This window comes from Takifugu flavidus, chromosome 5, assembly GCF_003711565.1.
Source record: "Takifugu flavidus isolate HTHZ2018 chromosome 5, ASM371156v2, whole genome shotgun sequence".
Lineage (NCBI taxonomy): Eukaryota > Metazoa > Chordata > Actinopteri > Tetraodontiformes > Tetraodontidae > Takifugu > Takifugu flavidus.
The window spans coordinates 16,878,895-16,889,186 of record NC_079524.1 but is presented as its reverse complement, the minus strand read 5'-3'; the positions used below and the strand labels follow the sequence as shown (position 1 = coordinate 16,889,186).

General features: G+C 50.3%; 1 long non-coding RNA gene across 1 annotated transcript; it reads left to right on the top strand.

Annotated features, from left to right (window-relative positions):
* Positions 1 to 3,076: 3,076 nt before the first annotated feature.
* Positions 3,077 to 6,216, top strand: LOC130525307 (uncharacterized). The gene is made up of 2 exons (XR_008950452.1): positions 3,077 to 4,326; positions 5,697 to 6,216. It is a non-coding gene; the product is annotated as an uncharacterized LOC130525307 (long non-coding RNA).
* The last annotated feature ends 4,076 nt before the right edge of the window (positions 6,217 to 10,292 follow it).

The window sequence follows — 10,292 nt, the reverse complement described above, 5'->3', positions numbered from 1 at the left end:
TGGCTCATCTCACCGAGCATCTTTCACCACGTAGTAAGGCGGCTAAATCACTGAGAACAGATCGCGCCATGTCCTAATCCCCCCGCAATCCCCTCCCTACAGCAGCTCGTGTGTTTAGTCCGGTTTAGCTGCTCTGCTGCTCGCCATCACCCCTTTCTGTCATGTCAGCTTTGGCAGGTTCACTAATGGGTCAAGGAGAGAAGCATCCAGCCGTCTTATTGCTCACCGCCGTCAACCTGCTTCCTGGATGTGCTGATTGTATGGGTGATTATGTCACATGTGACCAGTGGCGCCAAACACTGAGGCGCCTCCGCGTTTGAGTTCTGGCCCTGACAAAGGACTGGAAGCTCCTGCTGCTGGCCAGAGGCAGTAAATAAAAACAACCCCAAAACAAAACAGAGACATCTCCACATCAAAAAGAAAGTATTTAAATCTACGAACGGTCTGAACTGGTGAGTGACACCACGGCTTTGTCTCATTGTTTAGTGTGTTTTCACTCTCCTTGTCTTTTAGCTGTGTGTGTGTGTGTGTGTGTGTGTGTCAGTGAGCCCCTCTGACCATCCACCCTCCCACCCCGTGGCCCGTACAGTGCTTCCCTGTATCCTAGCAACCCGGTGCCTGCGGCTGGCTCTTACCTTTCCGTCAGTGCCCGCTGATTTCTCCCGCTTGGCGTGAGGTGACTTTCATGTCTTGTGTGTATTCCAGAGCCCCCCCCCCCCCCACCGACAGCACTGGCTCTTTGAACAGGAAAGACTTGAAAGAGCAGAATCTCATGAATCATCGCTGAATGTGGCGTTACAAGAGGAAATAGTGATGGTCTGAAGAAGACAGTGGTCATGGGAGCAAAAGGCAGAGAAGGATGCAAAATATATATGTTTTTTAGTGGGGGGGGTTAAATAGCACTTGTCAGAACCAAGCCATGACGCTGCACACAAGCCCGGTGCAGGAACATCAGGAGTGCTCCGTGGCAACGGACATTTTCAACACTCCATTCACACCAAAGAGCCACTTCAATAATTCATCACTCAGTCCCGGTGCTGCCCCCCCCCCCTCTCCAAAGGGTAATAGTTTTCAGCACCCTTTTAAACTCTAATTTCACACACTCACACACACGCACGCATGTTTCATGCCGGGTAAAATGGTGAGTGAAAACAGATTTGTTTGAACCAAAAAAAGACACAAAACGACACCCTCGGTTTGGGAAGAAAGCTATTTTTATCCCCTCCCCGCTCTGCTCTGAGCACGTCAAAACGGTTTTGATGCGACGCCGTCGCCGCGAATGCGATGCGCATTTTACATGCTTGGATCGCAGGCATGGCTGGAGTCTAATGGCAAAGTGACCCAATAATGACCCTTAATATGGCTACTCAGCAGTACAGTGCTTACAGTCTGAAAGGGAGGCCTTAGAGGGATTTCTGGCCTGGCTGCAGTGTGGGAGAATGAGGTCATCGTATATGCACGTACGTGTGTGTGTGTGTGTGTGGGCATCATGTATGGAAGGCTTTTAATTGTGCTGAGGGGATATGGCTTTGGAAAGGCTAATTTGAGTTTAAGGGCACTGGGCCCTTGCCAGCTGTACCAACCAGTCTCATGTGCCATTTGTTATAGGACAACCTCAGCCTGCGCTCACACATGCGGAATCAAGCACCAGCCCTTCCCTTCCGCGAGCAGTCATTCATTCCTGGCTGTGTCGATTTAAACCAGTCGCGCCGCGTAGATTCGGAATTGCTCGTCTAACCAGACACTCCGGAGAGCTGGGATCAATCCAAACTGTACGGAACGGAGACGCTGTGCTTTGTTTTTCCTGGTTTAAGCGCTCGGCGCGCCATTTTTTACCTCTCGCCGGTCCTCCCACTTTGTTGTTGAAACAGTTGCTCCTGATTAAGGTTCGGTCAGAAGCCTCCGAAAGAATGGGAGGTTGGTGGAGGGGCTACGAAGGCATCAACGACACAAATAGCTTTTCACTCTTCTTCCCCTTTTTCTCTTTCTTTTCCTTATTACTTTAGACTCTGCTGTTTCCACCCCTCTCCATCTGCAGTCTGACCTCTGCTATTCTTCACTATGATTCCTGTGTGTTCAAAGGCGGCAGGATGTCAGTAATTGGAAGGGATGTGATGGAGTGAGGGGCCCCTCCTTGGGGCTGGGAGGCCCCGAGCGCTGGAGAGGTCAGGGAGAGCCTGTCTCACACTGACATGTAGGCTTGGACGGCAGCATCCAGTCACAACAGGCCCGAGGCAGCATGATCAGCAGCCTCCATGTCAGAAGAAGAGCAGACGAACAGGCAACAATCCGCCGCCGCTGCTGTCCAGAGTCCACCTATCACATTCTTTCTTGTTCGCGCTGCACGTCTGCATGATATCAGACACACTTCCTGTTCTCAAATCCTCAAAATCAAGTCAGTTCAGTCCGTTTTGATTTCATTACCAGCGTCTGTTACAGTCAAAATGGTCTGTAGGAGCTTCACGGGATCCCGGGGCCTGACCCCCAACAAGCAACAGTGGCAGGAAAAACTCTCCTTTTAAGCAGGAAGAAACCTTGAGCAGGACCGGGCTCTCCAGCTGATGGCCGGCTGGGCATCCAGTCATCCAGAACAGACCTGGAAAAGGGGTTGACGAGAACAATGGTCCAGTCAGATCACGGCGACAGAGGGATGGATTGCCAGCAGGAATCAAGGACAGACATCCATTTTTTTGAGCACTTTTTAATATTTCGTTATTTTATCGGACGCCGCAAACATTCATCTTCTTTTCTGTGCTTTGATTGGACGGTAGAAGAGTCCAATTTGGTCAAAACTGGGTTTGAAAAAAGGTCCGATGCGGTCGACGCTGGTTTGAGTTCTTCAACCAACCGCAACTCGTCGTGAGCTGGAGGTTGGACCAGCGCTCGGAGCACCTGGCTCAGACCACACAGGTGTGGAGAGGACCGCTGGAGTGGCTGCACCAGTCCACGTGCACGCGTACGCACGGAGGCTCAGCCATACGTGCGCGTTCTACATACTCAAACACGTACCTACGGGCTAGCAAGAAGAGGCAGACACACACCTCCATGTGTATGAGGAAGAAGTCACACAGGCGCATGTGTGTATCTAAAGTGACACCACCCCCACACACACACACACACACACACTCTGGGTTGGTCTCTGCCTTCAGCATATGTCATCTTCAGCAGCCGCCTGTGGTTGAAGGCTGTCCGGGTGGAGGACGAAGGTGATTTGGGGAAACACTCAGCTGACATATTAGCCTCGGCGAAACATTTCATGGGGCTGCCTCTGCTTTCTTAAAATAATACCTGGGGCTTTTCCGGTGCCATGTGGGATTACCACTGGAACACACACACATTAGTCTACTGTACCCTCCCCAAACCCCACTCCCACCACACCCAAAGGTCTGCCGTTGCTACGTGACAACGTGAGTAGACGAGGCTTGTGCCTGCAAGTGTTACCATCACGTTAACCCCGCGTGGCTCTGTCTGTCTGTCTTACCCCTGGGGTGTGTGCCATGCTCACAATCCCCTCCCCAAGGGGACACGGCCTCCTGCTGGGCTCAGCCCCCGCTTGATTGCTGCCCCACATCTTCACAGACCTCCAAAATTCACCCAAATCTGAGTGACTCCCCCTTCACTGTCTGTCACCTCCAATCTGAAGAGGTCACAAAGAACACAAAGGAAGCATTTGGTTGGGTGTTGTCCATTAGTCCAACATTTCATCTTTTGTACAAGTATTATTTCCTTACAAAGGAGATAAATTGAAGATCGTCAGTGTAAGTTGAAAACAAGTGACGCCAGGAAGACAAGGGGACATTCCTCAGCAGCTGATTGAAGGAGTTATTCATGGACACGTCCCCCAAAACATGCAGGAGACTCAACAGGACACACATTCTTTTGTCTTATTGGACCAAAATTGAGCCTTTTGTCCATCTCCAGTGGACACGAAGCAAGACAGCAACTTCAGCCTGTGGTGGACGTGAAGGATTGTGAAGCTCTGCCCCTGCTCAGCTCTGGATCTCCGTCTGTGGTCGCTGCTTTCTTCCCTCCGACAGCATTGGACCAGATGAGTGATTGCTACAAATTGTTGCTCTCTTTTTGTCGTCTCGGGGCTGAACAGAAGAAAAGGAGGAATAGAAACTGGAGGTGAGGGAGGGGAGAGGACACTGGGAATCCAGGATACCTGAGCTTGCAACATGAGCCCCAGAGAAAGAGAAACCCTCATCCTAGGGGAGGGTTGCAGAGCTCAAGTCATCCAGGGTACGAGCTGGGGCGCAGGCGGAGGGGCGACCCGGCGCTCCGCTCAGGCAGCAGGATGAGGTTTCACTTCAATGGGATTACCAGGTGAGCCAAGGTGGCCGCTCCTCTACAGGCACAGCACAGCCCATCTCATTAGCAGAACAGTCCGTGACATCTCTGTATGAGATAAGATGAGGTTTCCTGTAGCTTCAATAAGGAAGAGAGTCCAGAGTGTGGGCTAGCACTCAGAGGCTGCCCATTCCTTTGTTATCTCCTTGGCTGTACAGCAGTCAGTGAAGTGGAAGGAATGTGAGGTATTTCCAGGCTCTGACGGGGGCGTCCCCCCCCCCCCCCACCACACCTCTGTGTTGGCTGAGGGGGCTAAGGGTGGTCAGGCTGTGCCCACCCAAACCACTGCAGCAGCAGCAGCTAGCTAGCTGCCTCCAAACACACTTAAAGACAAACACAGGCTTTTCTCCAATTTCGTTGTTTATACTAAACTGGCAAAAATGCTAATGATTTAAATCTTAATTAGTTTCCAGGGATTAAAAGTCTGCCGACTTTGTGAGTGAAGAAAACACCAACAGCTTGAAACAACGATTATCTCACTGCGTAGGTATTAAATTGGGGTTAATATCTCAGATGAAACAAATAGCTGAAAAGTTCCAGACTTCCTTGGGCCTGCCAGCAGATTCTGGCAGCATCGGAAGGACGCTGGTAGGAACACGCCTCCGTCACCGAACCCAAAACACGGAGTGTAACAACGGGCGTATTTAGTCTCACGTGGCTTCATGGACGTCTGCAGATGTTCTAAATCAAAGGTTCTGAGCTGCTGAAGAAGACGAGTCTCCCACAACAGAGAGAGAAATCAGGAATCAGTGGTGAGGTTTGAGCAGCTGCTGCGGACACCCAGCAGGGTTCACCAGGAGCTGCCTCACCTGGGGAGGCTTCAGGGAGGTGAGGAGGAGCAGGGGGGAGCAATGGAGGAACAGGGAGGGAGGGGGAGGATGGAGAGGGAGGAGCAGGGAGGGGGGAGGGGGAGGAGCTGGGAGGAGGGGGAGGATGGATGGATTAATGAATGATGGGTCAGAGCCCTCCTCTCCTCCCCTCCTCCTTTCCTCTCCTCTCCTCTCCTCCTCTCCTCTCCTCTCCTCTCCTCTCCTCCCCTCCTCTCCTCTCCTCTCCTCTCCTCTCCTCTCCTCTCCTCTCTCTCCTCTCCTCTCCTCTCCTCTCCTCTCCACATAGAGCAAATATAGCTCAGCGAGGCAGGTTTGACATTTAAATTACTGTGTTTCTCTCAAAGTAATTGCGTTCCCTGTGGAAAACAAAATCTTTTCTAAAGCTGTGGCTTTGGGATTTTGATTGTGGTGCGCAGTGTCACAATAAGAACACTTCATTATAATTAGAACTTCAGAATAAAACAGGCAGAGTTTCTCCTGTAATTTGTGACATTGTTTTTTAACTGTAATCTGTAGGTGTCCTGATGCGAAGGACGAAGGGACGTGGAGGACAGAAGCTCCTGCGTCATGAAGACAACCAACCAGGAAGCAGCGCTCCGGCCACCTCACGCCTCCCACGTCCATCCGTCCATATTTGTTGGTAAATGTTGGATTACTTAGGCGTCGCTTGTTTCCTTCAGGGTCTGTCCATCCGTCTGCCTGCCGTCTGGGCTGTCCTGATGACGTCCAGCGTCCACGGTGTCCTGAGGTCTTGCCCTCTGCTGGGGTGAAGCCTTCTCTCCCTCCAGTCAACTCAGCTGCTGTCCGTGTCCATGTCACGTCCCACCCCAGAATCCTCCTTCCATGGAATCTGTCCGTCATTCCGTCCTCCTACTTCCTGTGTTGTTTTTGCACATTTCTTCTTCCTCCCAGCTGAGTTTAATTAAGATGCTCATCGTCGATTAATTGCATTTTTCTTTAGTTACATAGAACGTTTAGTTTTTGCATCACTGATTTCAAATAAATCCCATTAATGCCAGACTGGATCCAGTCAGAACATGGGGTCAGTGTGGTTCATGTCAGAGCAGCTGACCTCGGAGCGGACGGACGGACGGACGGACGGATGGACGGACAACTTTATTGATCCCAGAGGGAAATTGATTCCTCACAGCAACTTGTCAACATAGAGACAGAAAAAGACACAAACAGGTGAAAACTTGTAATTAACCTGTAAAAAGCTGCCCTCCTTTATGTTAGCATATCTATCTATCTATCTATCTATCTATCTATCTATCTATCTATCTATCTATCTATCTATCTATCTATCTATCTATCTATCTATCTAGAAACAGTATTAAAGAATAAACCTTAAATTAAAGCCCCGTCCTCCAGAAAGGTCATCGGGGGGGGGAGTTCATGGTTGCCAAGTGCGGTGCAACACTGTTGTGTGTTGTGCTGCGTAGCAGCATCAAACCCGGCGGCTCTGAGGCCCACGCCTCCGTCGGTTCCCCCCTTTCTTCTGTCCCGGTCTCCCCCCACCTGACCCTCCCGCTTCCCGAAGCCTTCGCCCACCTGATTAACGGCGCCACCTGCCTTGGGCTTGTGCTTTCCAAATGAGCCCTATAATAACATTACTTTAAATGTCAAAGTCAGGGTTATTAGCACATGTGTGTTTATTGGGGGGGGGGTGTTTGGCGGCGGTGGCCGTGGGGGGATCAGACTCTGTAGCGAAGCTGCCACAGCTTTTCATCCATCTCGCCACCTAATCAAATGCATTAATGTGTAAAAATGCCATTTAGCACAACACATCAGACTCCAGGCTGCTTCCTAGATGCTGATAGACAGATTGGGATTGACTGACAGACGCCGGCTGTGTCCTGTCTGTGGGTGCCAGTGACACACACAGGCTATTCTTCACGCTTAGACTCAATCATACAGGCAGCCGCGCACGGAACGGTCATATCCTAGACGCCACAAGGACACGCAGGTTCGCGCAAGACAACACACAATCTGTGACAGCGGTCCGTCCGTAGGGATTGTTAATGCACACTATAATTGCTAATGGGAGCTGTCTTAAGGGTGAAGTGGTGTTAACCTCTGATCAACCTGAGGTCAGCCGCTAATGGGCTAGATAGAATTCATTACATTTTACCCACTTCATCATCAGCATCTGACTGACCAATTTCACACCGGTGACGGTGACAAACACCTGACTGCAGAGATTAAAGAGGGTTTGGGTGTTGGAACCGGGCGTTCAGCCTTCCGGTGGCGGCTGTCTTTAGCTCGCTGTGGCTGCGACGCCACAACGCCGCCAGCCCGCTAGCAGTTAACGTGTTAATAGATAGTTTCATAAGGACAACAAACCAGAGGGAAGGTGGGAGCGTGGAAAACACCCAAACCGCAACAGGATTTTGAAGACTTCTAATTAATAGCGATGGCAATTAGAGTGTAATCCAACCCCTCCCCCACCCCTCTCTCTCTCCCTCTCTCTGTGTCTCTCTCTCCTGCCCTCGCCTTGTATCTAATTTCATTTCCTCCCTCTCAGACGCCCCTGATGGGAGTGACGCGGGTTTGATAAAAAGGGAGTCATCAAAGTGGACAAATGGTGATTTTGCATTCACACATCAGGTGCACGTGCACGGTCCAGGTCGACGGGGGCAGGTGAGCGGTAGCAACCTTAACGAGCAGGGTGGCGGCTCCTGCGTCGCGCCACTCAAGAGATGCGTCGCCAGGTTCTCGGTGGCGCCGCGCTCAGTGGGGAGGACTCAGAAAAACAGCTTTAATTGGGAGGAGTTATTTATAGACAAAGCAGCTCTTTCAAGGTTAGTGGGTTAAGTCCGTTCAATCCTCTGCAGGGAGCAGCGCCGCGTCCGGTGGCATCGAGCAGACCCCCGCCTGAAAAACTTCCCAGACCTCCTCCGCCTCTTAAGTCTCAACCATGCTCGCACATTCGGAATTCTGAGCTGCACACACCTGCAGCTGCATAATGGAGAGCTGCCGTGTGCACCTCGCTGGTGCACTTAGACATGCCGTTGACACCGCTACCTCTCTGGACAGCCGGGGAGGGAAGGAGAGAGAGAATAATGGAAGGAGAGCAGGAGAAATAGAGGGACGTGGGTGGAAAAGACAAGGTGGGGAGGTTGCTTGTAGGTGGAATCCCTCATTGGAGGCGTCTTCATCTGATGCCTCCAATCCTCCCGGGGGCTCCTACTTCTCCATTTCATTAGTTTGTCAGCCGGCACAAAGGATTGTGCATTAGGCCTTTAATTTAGTGGATAGCCAGAGGCTGCTCAGGCTGCCGAGTGAGACTCAGCTCCAACAGGCTGGAATCTAACCAGGATCAGCTCAGCACAACTTAATGCAGCCACAAACACAGCACCCACCCACCCACACACACACACACAAACACACACGGATAAAGAGAGGTAGCTCAGCACTCTATCTGCAGACTGTATCTGTCTATTTACACAATCCATTTATCAAGGAAGACAGACAAGCTCGACACACTTTAGGATTCGCGTATTCACAGAACAAACTGAGCGCATTTAGAAAGCGGTTCTGTCCCGGTCCATGTTGACGAGCGGTTCCTCCCTTCACACGATTGCACGGTGAAGACACCGCATCACACGTTGAGTAAGCTGCGCTAAAAACTCCTAAATGACGTAATATTCGATAAACCATTCTGAATAAACAGCAGGCAATGACCAGTTTCAAGGAATACACAATAAACGTACAGCGAGCGACAACTTTGGCTGCGTGTGCGATGTTTTAGCATTTAACTATCTGTCCAGATGCATCGCTATCCATCACGCGGGCCCCCTTCAGAGCATTTCAAGGTGAACCACCACAAAGTCACCTCCTTGTTTGCATGACAGACGTGTTTGGGGCAAAGATGAAGGTGATAAAAGGTTGATGTCCCAGCTGTTATTCACTTCTGTTGAGGATAATATGACTTGTGAAGTGACCTGCCGGTGTCTTTTTTGCCCCTCCGGTCCATTACCGACTGGTACTGAGCGGCTCCAGGGAGCGGGAAGGTGGCAAAAACCTAAATAAGAAGACGATAAATTGGAACGACCAGTTCCAAAATTCCAACTAATTTATAGACTGATTAAAGGACAGAAGTTGCCCTTGAGAAGTTGCCCTTGAGAAGTTGCCCTTGCCCTTTCGTGACATTGTGGATAAGCCCAAATGAGAGTGATCTCCAGCGACTTTTAGTGGTTGTGCCGCTGACACCAAAGCAAAAAAGCCCAAAAAGTCGATGGGAGGAGTCGTGGCTGAAAGCAAAGATATGGTGCCTTAGTGAACGTCCAGGCTCCATAAACATGTTGCCATTTTTTTCTTGCACTTTTGTATTAATTCCTACTTGTTAGAATTTTCAAAATCACGAGGTTTTTAGCCTAATTGCTATTCATTTGAGTCGATCTGTGAGCCGGATGTATCCATTAGTGCCCATTATCAACTGTCATCTATATTTATGTAACTACAGTATCAGTTCTTAATGAGCCATTATACAATTAGTTAGACCGTTTAGAGGTTCTATCGTGTTCATGCTAATAGCAGCTTTCTTCAGTAAGTGTGAAGTGATGCTAGTAGCAATACCCATAGCATCAAAAGGCTTGTCTCTTTCACACTGCTGGAGCTGAGGTTTGAGGGCCTGTCTCTCAACATCAGTCCTGATTTCTGCTCAGCAAACATGACATGTAACAGCACTGCTGAGGCCTGAGCGGGCGGGATGTGGGTGGACTTGCAACAGAACAGCTGTGCGTCAGCAAGTAGGCATGAACATGCTCTCGAGTTGGACAATTAAGAACAAGCTCTTTTGCATTAGCATGGAAGCTGCACACCCACACGGTGGCAATGGCACTGTTATATCAAACAAAAAGAGGATGAACAAAGGCTCCATGTGAAAGAAAGCAAAGCTGTCCATCTGAAATCCCAGCTGAGAATGTTTTTCTCTTCAAGTGTCCTTCCCTCTTCACTAAGAGCCATTGCCCAACCCTCTGAATTTTAAACCCCTGTCTAAAACACCCTCCCAAGCTACTAGCTGCTGTGCCTGTTGGTGGGGATTGGGGCCCTTCTTTTGTTTCCTGTTACGACATGCATTTCATGGAGGGGCCTGGCTTCTGACCCCGC